The 16,834-nt window shown below is 40.6% G+C and overlaps 2 pseudogenes across 2 annotated transcripts in view; both read left to right on the top strand.

Moving 5' to 3' along the window:
- The window catches only part of LOC144321324 (immunoglobulin heavy variable 3-74 pseudogene), an 88,955-nt pseudogene extending 79,400 nt beyond the window's left edge, over positions 1-9,555 (top strand). Inside the window, exon 2 of the transcript XR_013387027.1 lies at positions 9,065-9,555. The product of XR_013387027.1 is annotated as an immunoglobulin heavy variable 3-74 pseudogene (transcript). The remainder of the gene's footprint in view (positions 1-9,064) is intronic.
- LOC144319979 (immunoglobulin heavy variable 3-23 pseudogene) overlaps positions 1-16,834 on the top strand; it is a 187,361-nt pseudogene that overhangs the window by 163,183 nt on the left and 7,344 nt on the right. The gene's annotated exons all lie outside the window — the stretch shown is intronic.

The raw sequence follows: 16,834 nt of genomic DNA, 5'->3' as shown, positions 1-16,834 counted from the left end.
TGAAAATAAAAGGTTGGAGAACCATTTACCATTCAAATGGTCCTCAAAAGAAAGCAGGGGTAGCCATCCTTATATCAGATAAACTAAAATTTACCCCAAAGACTGTAGTGAGAGATGAAGAGGGACACTATATCATACTTAAAGGATCTACTCAACAAGAGGACTTAACAATCCTCAATATATATGCCCCGAATGTGGGAGCTGCCAAATATATAAATCAATTATTAACCAAAGTGAAGAAATACTTAGATAATAATACACTTATACTTGGTGACTTCAATCTAGCTCTTTCTATACTCGATAGGTCTTCTAAGCACAACATCTCCAAAGAAACGAGAGCTTTAAATGATACACTGGACCAGATGGATTTCACAGATATCTACAGAACTTTACATCCAAACTCAACTGAATACACATTCTTCTCAAGCGCACATGGAACTTTCTCCAGAATAGACCACATATTGTGTCACAAATCGTGTCTGAACCAATACCAAAAGATTGGGATTGTCCCCTGCATATTCTCAGACCATAATGCCTTGAAATTAGAACTAAATCACAACAAGAAGTTTGGAAGGACCTCAAACACGTGGAGGTTAAGGACCATCCTGCTAAAAGATAAAAGGGTCAACCAGGAAATTAAGGAAGAATTAAAAAGATTCATGGAAACTAATGAGAATGAAGATACAACCATTCAAAATCTTTTGGATGCAGCAAAAGCAGTCCTAAGGGGGAAATACATCGCAATACAAGCATCATTCAAAAACTGGAAAGAACTCAAATACAAAAGCTAACCTTACACATAAAGGAGCTAGAGAAAAAACAGCAAATAGATCCTACAGCCAAGAGAAGAAGGGAGTTAATAAAGATTCGAGCAGAACTCAACGAAATCGAGACCAGAAGAACTGTGGAACAGATCAACAGAACCAGGAGTTGGTTCTTTGAAAGAATTAATAAGATAGATAAACCATTAGCCGGCCTTATTAAAAAGAAGAGAGAGAGGACTCAAATTAATAAAATCATGAATGAGAAAGGAGAGATCACTACCAACACCAAGGAAATACAAACAATTTTAAAAACATATTATGAACAGCTATACGCCAATAAATTAGGCAATCTGGAAGAAATGGACGCATTCCTGGAAAGCCACAAAATACCAAAACTGGAACAGGAAGAAATAGAAAACCTGAACAGACCAATAACCAGGGAGGAAATTGAAGCAGTCATCAAAAACCTCCCAAGACACAAGAGTCCAGGGCCAGATGGCTTCCCAGGGGAATTTTATCAAACGTTTAAAGAAGAAACAATACCTATTCTACTAAAGCTGTTTGGAAAGATAGAAAGAGATGGAGTACTTCCAAATTCGTTCTCTGAGGTCAGCATCACCTTAATTCCAAAACCAGACAAAGACCCCACCAAAAAGGAGAATTACAAAAAAAAAAAACATGAAAGATGAAAGGGTCAACCAGGAAATTTAGGAAGAATTAAAAGATTCATGGAAACTAAGGAGAATGAAGATACAAATGTTCAAAATCTTTGGGATGCAGCAAAAGTAGTCCTGATGGGGAAATACATCGCAATACAAGCATCCATTCAAAAACTGGAAAGAACTCAAATACAAAAGCTAACACATAAAGGAGCTAGAGAAAAAAACAGCAAATAGATGCTACACGCAACAGAAGAAGAGAGTTAATGAAGATTCCAGCAGAACTCAATGAAATTGAGAAGAACTGTGGAACAGATCAATAAAACCAGGAGTTGCTTCTTTGAAAGAATTAATAAGAGAGATAAACGATTAGCCAGCCTTATTAAAAAGAAGAGAGAGAAGACTCAATTTAATAAAATCATGAATGAGAAAGGAGAGATCACTACCAACCCCAAGGAAATACAAAGGATTTTAAATATTTTCTATCTACGTTTTTATTCCTTCTTGTCTTTCATAAGTGTTATTCAGTGTTTAGAATATAGATCCATCCCTCTTCGGTTAGGATTTTTCTTCATCATCTGATGATATCTGGTTCACTTATAAATTGCATCCAGTCCTTGATTTTCTTTTTTCTGCGTCACTTGCACTTTACGGAAGAGCCACTGACTTCCTTGTATTGATTTTACACTCTCTAATTTTGCTGAATTCTGGTATCAGTTCTAGCAATTTTTTTCAAAGGAATCTTTGGGATTTGAACTTAAAGTATCTTGTGGTGTGAGGAGTCAACTTTTTACTTTTTCTTTGCTGAGTTGGATGACATTTCCTTTTCTTTGTTGTCTGGTTGTTGAGGCTAGGACGTATAGCACTATGGTGAAGAACAGTGGTGATGGTGGGCATCCCTGTCTCGTTCCTGGTCTTATGGGAAAACCTCTCAACTTTTCCTTGTTGAGGATGACACTCTCCATATGTCTCTGTAAATGGATTTTATGATGTTGAGTAGGTCCCACTATCTCTACATACCAAGAGGATTTTTTTATCAAGAAGGTATAATCTCTTTTTCCAAAAGCTTTTTGGGTATCAGCTGAGAGGATAAAATGGTCCTTATCCTTTCATTTATCAATGACTCAAATCCCACTCTTAGTTTTGCATATGCTGAACCACCCTTGCAGACCAGAAATTAATCCAATTTTTGTCTTGAAGAATTATTATTTTATTTTATTTTATTTTTTTTTTTTTATTGGTGTTCAATTTACTAACATACAGAATAACACCCAGTGCCCGTCACCCATTCACTCCCACCCCCCGCCCTCCTCCCCTTCTACCACCCCTAGTTCGTTTCCCAGAGTTAGCAGTCTTTATGTTCTGTCTCCCTTTCTGATATTTCCCACACATTTCTTCTCCCTTCCCTTATTTTCCCTTTCACTATTATTTATATTCCCCAAATGAATGAGAACATATAATGTTTGTCCTTCTCCGACTGACTTACTTCACTCAGCATAATACCCTCCAGTTCCATCCACGTTGAAGCAAATGGTGGGTATTTGTCATTTCTAATAGCTGAGTAATATTCCATTGGATAAAGAAGATGTGGTTTATGTATACAATAGAATTATTATTTTAAAGTACTGTTGGATCCTGTTGGTTAGGATCTTAATGAGAATATTACATCCATGTCCGTCAGGAAAATTAATCTGTAATTTTCTTTTTAAGTTGGATCATTGTCTCCATTTCAGGTCAAGGTAACGCTACCCTCAGAAAATGAGTGGAATTTTCCTTTAATTTCTGTTTTTTGTAACATTATCAGGATGGGCATTAATTCTTTTTAAATACCTGTTGCATTCCCTTGGACAATCATCTGTCCCTGGACTTTTGATTGTTAAAAGACCTTTAAATATGTTCGATTTTCCTTTCCAGTTTTGGGTCTGTCTTGCTTTTCTATTCATTCCTGTTTCAGATTTGGTTGTTTCCACATTTATAGGAGGGTATCCATTTCTCTGAGATTGCTGAATTTGTTGGCATGTTATAGCTCATAATGTTCTCTCTCTTTAATAATTTATTTTTCATTTGTTTATTCAATATTTTATTTAAGTTCAATTTGCCAATATAATGTAACACCAAGTTCTCATCTGATCACGTTCCCTCCTTAGTGCCCATCACCCAGGTACCATGTCCCACCACCTACCTCCCCTTCTGCACTCCTCTAAGTCCCAGAAATACGAGTCTCTCATGGTTTTTCTTCCTCCCTAATTTATCCCCACTCTGTTACCCTCCTTCCCTTATAATCCCTTTCACTATTTATTATATTCCATGTATGAGTAAAATTATGATGACTGTTCTTCAATTGACTTATTTCTCTTTTTTTCGATTGACTTATTTCATTGGCATAATTCCCCTGTAGTTTCATTGGAAATGGTAGCAATTGACTATTTCTGATGACTGAGAAATATTTTTTGTATATATAAACCATATCATGTTTATCAATTCATCTGTCAAAGGACATCGTGGCTTCTCGCATAGTTTGCCTATGGGTATTTGTGGACATTGCTGCTGTAAACATTGGGGTGCACGTATCCTGCCGCTTCACTACATCTGTATCTTTTGGATAAATCCCGAGTAGTATAATTGTAGGGTCAGAGGGTAGCTCTTTTTTTAACTCTTTCGGGATCCTCCACCCAGTTTTCCAGAGTGGCTGCACCAGTTCACATTTCCTCCAACAGTGCAAGAGGGTTCCGCTTTCTCCACATTCTCTCTAACATTTGATGATTTCTTTCGTATTAATTTATGCTATTCTCTGTGGTGTAAAGCAGCAGCTGATTGTGGTTTGGATGTGCTTTTCCCTGATAACAAGTGATATGGAGCAATTTTTTATGGACTTCTTGGCCATATGTAGGTTTTATTTGTAAAAATTTCTGTTCATGTTTTATTGCCATTTCTTGCCTGGAATCCCTGTTCTTGTGTGTTGAGTTTGATAGGTTCTTTATAGATGTTGGATACAAGACCTTTGTTCGATATGTCATCTGCTAGTATCATCTTCCCTTCTGTATGTTGTGTTTTAGCTTTGTTGACAGTTTCCTTTGCTCTCCAGAAGATTCTTATCTTGATGGAGCTCCCAAAATTCATATTTGCTTTTGTTTGCCTTGCCATTATAGATATGCTTTGCAAGAAATTGCTGTGGCTATGTTCCAAAAAGCTGTTCCCTCTCTTCTCCTGACAGAGATTTATTTTTTTTTGTTTACATTTTATTTATTTTTGACATCCCCTCTTTATTTTTTATAATAAAATTATTTTTATTGGTGTTCAATTTACCAACATACAGAATAACACCCAGTGCTCATCCCAATGCCCCCCTCAGTGCCTATCACCCAATCACCCCCACCCCCTGCCCTCCTCCCCTTCCAGAGATTTAGATGGATTTTTTCTCAAATTTTATTCTGTTGTTTTCATGTGTATGTGAGTTTTAATACATCGATTTCCAAGTAATATCTTCAGTTAGAATTGAGGTAGGTTCTAACTGTCATAAATGAGTGGAGAGCTGATATCTGCCTCCAAGGCATACATATTTCTGAGAGTAGAACTTATGGCCTCTGCGTCCCACATCCTGATTGCCTGTATGCTTAGCTTCAAACAAGCTTATGTTCGATGCATGACAGAAGTTGAGTGAGAGGCAAGTGGGACGTGAAGGGTCATATTTTAATCATGTTGACTTTATATTTTTGTTTGGTATAAGAGAATGGTCCAGTTTAATTCTCCTGCAGGAGCTGTTCAATTTTCTTCATACCAATTATTTTTGAGACTGTTACAGTTTCCCAGGGGATATTCTTTCCTATTTTGTCGAAGATTTTGACCATATATTTGGAGGTCCATTTCCAGGTTCTATAAGCTGTTCTATTGATCTATGTGTCTGTTTTTGTGCCAGGACCGCAGTGCCTTAATGATCACAGCATTGTAGTGCAGCTTGATAGCATGCATTCTGATGCCTTAATTTTGGTTTTCTTTCTTAACCTTACTCTGGCTATTGAAGCTCTTTTCTGATTTTATAGAAATCTGAAGATTATTTGTTTCATCACTGGGAAGAATGATTGCAGTATTCTTATAGGACTTGCATTCAGTGTCTACATTGCCCTGGGAAGCATAGACATTTTCCCAAAGTTTATTTTTCTGATCCATGAGCATGGAATGTTTCTCCATGTTTCTCTTTGTGTCTTCTTTGATTTCTTTCATAAGTGTTCTCTAGATTTAAAGGACAGATCCTTTACCTCATTGGTTAGGGTTATTCCTAGGTATCTTAAGGTTGGTGCCATTGTAAATGAGTTCAATTCCGAATTTCTCTCCTGTCAGTCTCACTGTTAGTGTATAGGAATGCAGGTGCCCTCTATGCCATGGTTTTGTCTTCTGCCACGTCTCTACATTGCTATGTCATTTCTAGAAAATTTAGGTGGTGTGTCTTGGAGTTAAGAGAGAAATATCATGTACTCTGCAAAAAGGGAGAGTTTCATTTCTTCTTTGTCATTTTGAATGGATTTTATTTATTTTGTTGTCCGATTGCTGATGGTAGGATTTCTACTCCTATAGTGACACAAGTGCTGAGATTGGGAAGCTCTGCAGTCTTTGTGAAATTAGGGACAACTCTGTTTTTCCCCACTGAGAATGAGATTCACTGTGAAAGTCATAGATGGCTTTTATGAGATTGAAGAACGTTCCCTCTATCCTCCACTTAAAGAGTTTTAATCAGGAACATATGCTGGGAGGGGCAAGATGGCGGAAGATTCAGGTCCCCAAGTCACCTGTCCCCACCATATAACCTAGATAACCTTCAATCATCCTGAAAATCTATGAATTCGGCCTGAGATTTAAAGAGAGAACAGGTGGAATGCTACAGGAGAAGACATCACGCTACTATAAAGGTAGGAAGATAAGGGGAAAAAAGAATTAAAGAAACAAAGGGCATCCAAGGGGGAGTGGCCCTGCGAGGAACCAGGATAAGGCTGGAGCGAGTGCCCCCAGGACAGGAAAGCCCCGTCCCAGAGAAGCAGGAGCTTCATCAATCTTCCCGGGCAGAAAGGCACTCGCAGGAAGTTAGAGCAGGACCCCAGGAGGACGGGGATGCTGTCAGGCTCCTGGGGACACTAACAGAGCAACTGTACACTGGGGAGAATGCACCGAGCACCCTAAAGGGCTACCGCATGCACGCATTGACCCCAGAGCAGCTCACAGGGGCTCCGGCAGCAGCTCTGCACAGAGGGGGCTGGGCAGCCCTGGGGGCAGCTCGGAGGGGCTCAGTTGGCGGCTCCGTGGAGGGGGCTGCCTGGCCGGGAGAATGAATCAAACAGCACAGGCCCGGGAGCACAGGGCGCTGGGGGACAGCCCAGGATCCGACCTACCCATGGGACAGGAAGAGGTCAGGAGGGCCCAGGACAGCAAGGACGCTCCTGCCCCAAGCTGAACAGATCATCAGCCCCGCCTCTGGAGCCTCCAGGCCCCTGCAGGTGGAGAGCTCCATAGTTACTGCGTGAGCTGAATCCAGGGCTCCAGAGCTGACCGCTGCCACTGCGGTTGTTCCTTCTGGGGCCTCATGGGGAAAACAACACTCACTGAGCCCTGCACCAGGCAGGGGGCAGAGGAGCTCCTTCAAGTGCTAACACCTGAAAATCAGCACAACCGGCCCCTCCCTCAAAAGACCAGCTAGATGGACAAGTTCCAGGGGAAGTCAACGGACTTAAAGTATACAGAATCAGAAGATACTCCCCCATGAGTGGGTTTTTTTTTTTTTTTTTTTTTTTGCTTTTTGCTGGGGGCATCACAATGCCAGATTTCAGATTGTACTACAAACTGTGGTCATCAAGACAGTGTGGTACTGGCACAAAAACTGACACATAGATCAATGGAACAGAATAGAGAACCCAGAAATGGACCCTGAACTTTATGGTCAACTAATATTCGATAAAGGAGGAAAGACAATCCATTGGAAGAAAGACACTCTCTTCAAAAAATGGTGCTGGGAAAATTGGACATCTACATGCAGAAGAATGAAACTAGACCACTCTTTTGCACCATACACAAAGATAAACTCAAAATGGATGCAAGATCTAAATGTGGGACAATATTCCATCAGAATCCTAGAGGAGAAACAGGCAAAACCCTTTTTGAACTCAGCCACAGTAACTTCTTGCAAGATACATCCATGACGGCAAAAGAAACAAGAGCATAAATGAACTATTGGGACTTCATCAAGATAAGAAGCTTTTGCACAGCAAAGGATACAGTCAACAAAACTAAAAGACAACCTACAGAATGGGAGAAGATATTTGCAAATGACGTATCAGATAAAGGGAAGAACTATAAAGAACTTATTAAACTCAACACCAAAGAAATAAACAATCCAATCATGAAATGGGCAAAAGCCATTAAGAGAAGTCTCACAGAGGAAGACATCGACATGGCCAACCAGCACATGAGAAAATGCGCTGCATCACTTGCCATCAGGAAAATACAAATCAGACCACAATGAGATACCACCTCACACCAGTGAGAATGGGGCAAATTAACAAGGCAGGAAACAACAAATGTTGGAGAGGATGCGGAGAAAAGGGAACCCTCTTACACTGTTGGTGGGAATGTGAACTGGTGCAGCCACTCTGGAAAACTGTGTGTAGGTTCCTCAAAGAGTTAAAAATAGACCTGCCCTACGACCCAGCAATTGCACTGTTGGGGATTTACCCCAAAGATACAGATGCAATGAAATGCCGGGACACCTGCACCTGATGTTTATAGCAGCAATGTCCACAATAGCCAAACTGTGGAAGGAGCCTCGGTGTCCATCAAAAGAAGAATGGATAAAGATGTGGTTTATGTTAGAATGGAATATGACTCAGCCATTAGAAATGACAAATACCCACCATTTGCTTCAATGTGGATGGAACTGGAGGGTATTATGCTTAGTGAAGTAAGTCAGTCGGAGAAGGACAAACGTTATATGTTCTCATTCATTTAGGGAATATAAATAATAGTGAAAGGGAATAGAAGGGAAGGGAGAAGAAATTAGTGGAAAGTATCAGAAAGGAATACAGAACATAAAGACTCCTAACTCTGGGAAATGATCTAGGGGTGGTGGAAGGGGAAGACGGTGAGGGGTGGGGGTGAATGCTTGACGGGCACTGAGGGGGGCACTTGATGGGATGAGCACTGGGTGTTATTCTGTATGTTGGTAAATTGAACAGCAATAAAAATAAATGTATTATAAAAGATAAATAAATAATAAATAAATCAATAAATAAATTCATAATAAAATAAAATTAAAAATAAAATAATAATAATAAAAAAGAATGGAATCTAAGACTGGAGCTGACTATATAGTCAGAGGACATGCAAATAAGGCCCTCCCTACACTGATTAAACCAGCCCAACGCCAACCCTAAGCCTGGATAGGAGCTCTAGCAACAGGATCCCCAGGTGGCCCCATTCAATGCTCAGGACACAGCACAGAAAAACCAGTATGGAGTCTGTGCTCCGCTGGGTTTTCCTTGTCACTATTTTAAAATGTAATTCATGGTGAAGAAGGAACTTTGAGTCTGTGAGTGGAGGTGAGTGAGCGAAAGAGGGGTTGTCGGACAATTTCCTGACCAGGATGTCTTGTGTCTTCAGGTGTCCAGGGTGAGGTGCAGCTGGTGGAGTCTGAGGGAGACCTAGTGAAGCCTGGGGGGTCCCTGAGACTCTCCTGTGTGGCCTTTGGATTCACCTTCAGTAGCTACAGCATGCAATGGGTCCGTCAGGCTCCTGGGAAGGGGGTGCAGTGGGTCGCATACATTAACAGTGGTGGAAGTAGCACAAGCTTCGCAGATGCTGTGAAGGGCATGAGCTGGTTTCGCCAGGCTCCAGGGAAGGGGCTGCAATGGGTTACATGGATTGGGTATGATGGAAGTAGCACATACTACACAGACACTGTAAAGGGCCGATTCACTATCTCCATAGACAACGCCAAGAACATGCTGTATCTGCAGATGAACAGCCTGAGAGCCGAGGACATAGCCCTGTATTACTGTGCGAGGGACACAGTGAGGGGACCTCAGTGTGAATCCAGACACAAACGTCCCTGTAGAAGGGGATCAGGACCACCAGGGGGTGGACACTCCTAACCACTTCTGTCTTGAAGGCCCAGGAGCAAGTGCAGATGGAGGTTCTGGGCAGGTTTCTTGTCAGGGTCTGGACTTCCTCTCCATGGAGCAGTTTCCCCCAGGGAGCCCCTGTGAACACTTGATTACTTGCTTACCTCTTCAGTCTCTGTCTTAGAGACTTAAAAATTCAAATATAGCACTTGCAGTTACTTGTACTTAACTTTTCCTGACCCAAAATACTAATCAATTACAAATAACTCCATTCACATCATCTGAACATTTTCATGAGTCCCAGTGATACTCACTGTAGATCACAGGACCCCAAGCTAACATGCTGTCTTGCACATCACGGTACAGAGGAATCTCCAATCAACACAATATAAAAGAGACATTCTACCAAAATATTAATAATGTCTGGGGAGTGAGAAATAATCTCAGTATGACATGGTAGGGAGGTGGACTCAGAGGTAACTCACACACACACACACACACACACACACACACAATCACGAGAGTATAACCATTCTACACCTTCACTTTCATGTCTGATGAGAACCAGGCAGGCCTCTCATCACGTCATAAATGCCTGGGTGGTGCCAAGGAATGACACTGGCTCAGGGTGTGATTTGTGAGTCAGTGGTGGGGACAGGGTCCTGCTCTATGGTATATGGGGAGGAAGTGGGGCCTTAGAGAAGCACTTAGGTCAGGAGGTGCAGCCTCATTATGGGATCAGGGCACTTATACACCAGGACTGGGAAACCTCCCTGCACACTGGCCCCATGTGAGGGGATGGAGAAAGGACAGGGTAGGACTTGCGTGCTCTCCAGACACCACATCAGCCTGCACCTGAACCTCAGAAGTCCCAGATTCCAGATCTGTGAGAATAAGTGTCTGTTGTTTGATCCACCCAGTCCATGTACGATGTTTCAGTAGTGAGGACAGGATAAATCATTTTTTTCTTTGTTTAAATTGAATTTACCATTATTTACTACATACACAGTTCCTATCACTTCATGTGCCCTCCTAAACACCCATCACCCAGTTGCCCCATCCCCAACCTCTCCCTTCCACCAACTCTCAGGCTTTTTTCCCCCTGAGTTAAGTGTCTCTCATGATTTGTCTTCCTCTGTAGTATTACTCCACTGAGTTTCACTCCTTCCCTTATGGTCTCTTTCAATATTTCCTATATTCCACATATGGGTGAGACCATATCATTGCCTTTTTGTGATTGATTTATTTCTCTCAATATAATACCTCCAGTTCCATTCATTTTGAAGGAAATGTTATTTCATTATATTCATCAATTCTGACAGCTGTGTAATATCCCAAAATACATATAAACCACATCTTTATTTTGTATTTTTTATTTGAGTTCCATTTGGCAACATATAGCATAACACCCAGGGCTCATCCCGCCAAGTGCCCCCCTCATTGTCCATCACCCAGTCACCCTAACCCCCTCCCACACTTCCACTACCCCTTGTTTCTTTCCCAGAGTTAGGAGTCTCTCATGTTCTGTCATTGACTCTGATATTCCACACTCATTTTCTCTCCTTTCCTCTTTATTCGCTTTCACCATTTTTTATATTCCCCGTTTTAATGAAAGCATGTAATATCTGAAGGCTGTGTAATATCCCACTTTATATATAGATCACATCAATCCATTCATCTGTCAATGGACACAGAGGCTCCTTCCACATCTTATTTATCACTCTTCTGTAGAAGGGCATCCTGATTTCTCCCATAGTTTGGCTATTGTGGACATTGCTGCAGTGAACATTGATGTACAGGGGTCATTTCATTCATTAAATGTGTCTTTTGGGTAAATACCCTGTAGTGCAATGTCTGCATCCAAGCATGGCATTTTCTCACTTTTTCAGGACATTCCTTTCTGTTTTCTGGAGTGGCTGAACGAGCCTACCTTTGCACCAAACGTGAAAGAGAAAGTTCCACTTTCTCAAAATCTTCGCTTGTATTTATTGTTTCTGGCCTTGTTACTTTATCCATTCTGAGTTGTATAAGTGGGATCTTAGTCTAGTTTTCATTTGTATTTCCCTGATGCCAAGTCATGTGATTCATTTTTCTCATCTGCTGGTTGGCCAATTGTCAGTCTTCTTTGGAGAAAAGCCTGTTCATGTATTCTCCCCATTTCTTGACCGGATCCATTGTTTTGTTGGGTGCTGAATTTGGTAAGGAAATATCTTGTCCTATTCTGTAGGTTGCCTTTCATTTTGTTGCCTGTTGCATTGTTGTACAGATTCTATCTTGAGGAAGTCCTAATAGTTTATTTTTCCCTTTGTTTCCTATGCCTTTTTTTTAAACTTTTTTTTTTAATTTTATTTTATTTATGATAAGCACACAGTGAGAGAGAGAGAGAGAGGCAGAGACACAGACAGAGGGAGAAGCAGGCTCCATACACCGGGAGCCCGACGTGGGATTCGATCCCGGATCTCCAGGATCGCGCCCTGGGCCAAAGGCAGGCGCCAAACCGCTGCGCCACCCAGGGATCCCCCTATGCCTTTTTTTTTTTTTTTGAATAGAAAAGATAGTTTATGGTTAAGGTTTTATAGAGTTCCAGAGCAGATGAAAACAATTATTAAGAACTAAAATAATTAAGATGTTGATATTAACATATTATATTGTTTATGCTGAAGCTGGAATGCAATTTGTTTTTTTTTTTTTATTGGTGTTCAATTTACTAACATACAGAATAACACCCAGTGCCCGTCACCCATTCACTCCCACCCCCCGCCCTCCTCCCCTTCTACCACCCCTAGTTCGTTTCCCAGAGTTAGCAGTCTTTATGTTCTGTCTCCCTTTCTGATATTTCCCACACATTTCTTCTCCCTTCCCTTATTTTCCCTTTCACTATTATTTATATTCCCCAAATGAATGAGAACATATAATGTTTGTCCTTCTCCGACTGACTTACTTCACTCAGCATAATACCCTCCAGTTCCATCCACGTTGAAGCAAATGGTGGGTATTTGTCATTTCTAATAGCTGAGTAATATTCCATTGTATACATAAACCACATCTTCTTTATCCATTCATCTTTCGTTGGACACCGAGGCTCCTTCCACAGTTTGGCTATCGTGGCCATTGCTGCTAGAAACATCGGGGTGCAGGTGTCCCAGCGTTTCATTGCATTTGTATCTTTGGGGTAAATCCCCAACAGTGCAATTGCTGGGTCGTAGGGCAGGTATATTTTTAACTGTTTGAGGAACCTCCACACAGTTTTCCACAGTGGCTGCACCAGTTCACATTCCCACCAACAGTGTAAGAGGGTTCCCTTTTCTCCACATCCTCTCCAACATTTGTTGTTTCCTGCCTTGTTAATTTTTCCCATTCTCACTGGTGTGAGGTGGTATCTCATTGTGGTTTTGATTTGTATTTCCCTGATGGCAAGTGATGCAGAGCATTTTCTCATGTGCATGTTGGCCATGTCTATGTCTTCCTCTGTGAGATTTCTGTTCATGTCTTTTGCCCATTTCATGATTGGATTGTTTGTTTCTTTGGTGTTGAGTTTAATAAATTCTTTATAGATCTTGGAAACTAGCCCTTTATCTGATATGTCATTTGCAAATATCTTCTCCCATTCTGTAGGTTGTCTTTGAGTTTTGTTGACTGTATCCTTTGCTGTGCAAAAGCTTCTTATCTTGATGAAGTCCCAATAGTTCATTTTTGCTTTTGTTTCTTTTGCCTTCGTGGATGTATCTTGCAAGAAGTTATTATGGCCGAGTTCAAAAAGGGTGTTGCCTGTGTTCTTCTCTAGGATTTTGATGGAATCTTGTCTCACATTTAGATCTTTCATCCATTTTGAGTTTATCTTTGTGTATGGTGAAAGAGAGTGGTCTAGTTTCATTCTTCTGCATGTGGATGTCCAATTTTCCCAGCACCATTTATTGAAGAGACTGTCTTTCTTCCAATGGATAGTCTTTCCTCCTTTATCGAATATTAGCTGCCCATAAAGTTCAGGGTCCACTTCTGGATTCTCTATTCTGTTCCACTGATCTATGTGTCTGTTTTTGTGCCAGTACCACACTGTCTTGATGACCACAGCTTTGTAGTACAACCTGAAATCTGGCATTGTGATGCCCCCAGATATGGTTTTCTTTTTTAAAATTCCCCTGGCTATTCGGGGTCTTTTCTGATTCCACACAAATCTTAAAATAATTTGTTCTAACTCTCTGAAGAAAGTCCATGGTATTTTGATAGGGATTGCATTAAACGTGTATATTGCCCTGGGTAACATTGACATTTTCACAATATTAATTCTGCCAATCCATGAGCATGGAATATTTTTCCATCTCTTTGTGTCTTCCTCAATTTCTTTCAGAAGTGTTCTATAGTTTTGAGGGTATAGATCCTTTACATCTTTGGTGAGGTTTATTCCTAGGTATCTTATGCTTTTGGGTGCAATTGTAAATGGGATTGACTCCTTAATTTCTCTTTCTTCAGTCTCATTGTTAGTGTATAGAAATGCCACTGACTTCTGGGCATTGATTTTGTATCCTGCCACGCTACCGAATTGCTGTATGAGTTCTAGCAATCTTGGGGTGGAGACTTTTGGGTTTTCTATGTAGAGTATCATGTCATCGGCGAAGAGGGAGAGTTTGACTTCTTCTTTGCCAATTTGAATGCCTTTAATGTCTTTTTGTTGTCTGATTGCTGAGGCTAGGACTTCCAGTACTATGTTGAATAGCAGTGGTGAGAGTGGACATCCCTGTCTTGTTCCTGATCTTAGGGGAAAGGCTCCCAGTGCTTCCCCATTGAGAATGATATTTGCTGTGGGCTTTTCATAGATGGCTTTTAAGATGTCAAGGAATGTTCCCTCTATCCCTACACTCTGAAGAGTTTTGATCAGGAATGGATGCTGTATTTTGTCAAATGCTTTCTCTGCATCCAATGAGAGGATCATATGGTTCTTGGTTTTTCTCTTGCTGATATGATGAATCACATTGATTGTTTTACGGGTGTTGAACCAGCCTTGTGTCCCAGGGATAAATCCGACTTGGTCATGGTGAATAATTTTCTTAATGTACTGTTGGATCCTATTGGCCAGTATCTTGTTGAGAATTTTTGCATCCATGTTCATCAGGGATATTGGTCTGTAATTCTCCTTTTTGGCGGGGTCTTTGTCTGGCTTTGGAATTAAGGTGATGCTGGCTTCATAGAACGAATTTGGAAGTACTCCATCTCTTTCTATCTTTCCAAACAGCTTTAGGAGAATAGGTATGATTTCTTCTTTAAAAGTTTGATAAAATTCTCCTGGGAAGCCATCTGGCCCTGGACTCTTGTGTCTTGGGAGGTTTTTGATGACTGCTTCAATTTCCTCCCTGGTTATTGGCCTGTTCAGGTTTTCTATTTCTTCCTGTTCCAGTTTTGGTAGTTTGTGGCTTTCCAGGAATGCGTCCATTTCTTCTAGATTGCCTAATTTATTGGCGTATAGCTGTTCATAATAGGTTTTTAAAATCGTTTGTATTTCCTTGGTGTTGGTAGTGATCTCCCTTTCTCATTCATGATTTTATTAATTTGAGTCTTCTCTCTCTTCTTTTTAATAAGGCTGGCTAATGGTTTATCTATCTTATTAATTCTTTCAAAGAACCAACTCCTGGTTCTGTTGATCTGTTCCACAGTTCTTCTGGTCTCGATTTCGTTGAGTTCTGCTCGAATCTTTATTAGCTCCCTTCTTCTCTTGGGTGTAGGATCTATTTGCTGTTTTTTCTCTAGCTCCTTTATGTGTAAGGTTAGCTTTTGTATTTGAGTTCTTTCCAGTTTTTGAATGGATGCTTGTATTGCGATGTATTTCCCCCTTAGGACTGCTTTTGCTGCATCCCAAAGATTTTGAACGGTTGTATCTTCATTCTCATTAGTTTCCATGAATCTTTTTAATTCTTCCTTAATTTCCTGGTTGACCCTTTTATCTTTTAGCAGGATGGTCCTTAACCTCCATGTGTTTGAGGTCCTTCCAAACTTCTTGTTGTGATTTAGTTCTAATTTCAAGGCATTATGGTCCGAGAATATGCAGGGGACAATCCCAATCTTTTGGTATCGGTTCAGACCCGATTTGTGACCCAATATGTGGTCTATTCTGGAGAAAGTTCCATGTGCGCTTGAGAAGAATGTGTATTCAGTTGAGTTTGGATGTAAAGTTCTGTAGATATCTGTGAAATCCATCTGGTCCAGTGTATCATTTAAAGCTCTCGTTTCTTTGGAGATGTTTTGCTTAGAAGACCTATCGAGTATAGAAAGAGCTAGATTGAAGTCACCAAGTATAAGTGTATTATTATCTAAGTATTTCTTCACTTTGGTTAATAATTGATTTATATATTTGGCAGCTCCCACATTTGGAGCATATATATTGAGGATTGTTAAGTCCTCTTGTTGAATAGATCCTTTAAGTATGATATAGTGTCCCTCTTCATCTCTCACTACAGTCTTTGGGGTAAATTTTAGTTTATCTGATATAAGGATGGCTACCCCTGCTTTCTTTTGAGGACCATTCGAATGGTAAATGGTTCTCCAACCTTTTATTTTCAGGCTGTAGGTGTCCTTCTGTCTAAAATGAGTCTCTTGTAGACAGCAAATAGATGGGTCCTGCTTTTTTATCCAGTCTGAAACCCTGCGCCTTTTGATGGGGTCATTAAGCCCGTTCACATTCAGAGTTACTATTGAGAGATATGAGTTTAGTGTCATCATGATATCTATTCAGTCTTTGTTTTTGTGGACTGTTCCACTGAACTTCTTCTTAAAGGGGAATTTTAAGATGCCCCCTTAAAATTTCTTGCAGAGCTGGTTTGGAGGTCACATATTCTTTTAGTTGCTGCCTGTCTTGGAAGCTCTTTATCTCTCCTTCCATTTTGAATGAGAGCCTTGCTGGATAAAGTATTCTTGGTTGCATGTTCTTTTCATTTAGGACCCTGAATATATCCTGCCAGCCCTTTCTGGCCTGCCAGGTCTCTGTGGAGAGGTCTGCTGTTACCCTAATACTCCTCCCCATAAAAGTCAGGGATTTCTTGTCTCTTGCTGCTTTAAGGATCTTCTCCTTATCTTTGGAATTTGCAAGCTTCACAATTAAATGTCGAGGTGTTGAATGGTTTTTATTGATTTTAGGGGGGGATCTCTCTATTTCCTGGATCTGAATGCCTGTTTCCCTTCCCAGATTAGGAACGTTTTCAGCTAGAATTTGTTCAAATACATATTCTGGCCCTCTGTCCCTTTCGGCGCCCTCGGGAACCCCAATTAAACGTAGGTTTTTCTTCCTCAGGCTGTCGTTTATTTCCCTTAATCTATCTTC

Source organism: Canis aureus, chromosome 9 (genome assembly GCF_053574225.1).
Source record: "Canis aureus isolate CA01 chromosome 9, VMU_Caureus_v.1.0, whole genome shotgun sequence".
NCBI classification, from domain to species: domain Eukaryota; kingdom Metazoa; phylum Chordata; class Mammalia; order Carnivora; family Canidae; genus Canis; species Canis aureus.
Note: the sequence above shows the minus strand (reverse complement) of the source record. Positions and strands in the feature narration are given on the sequence as shown.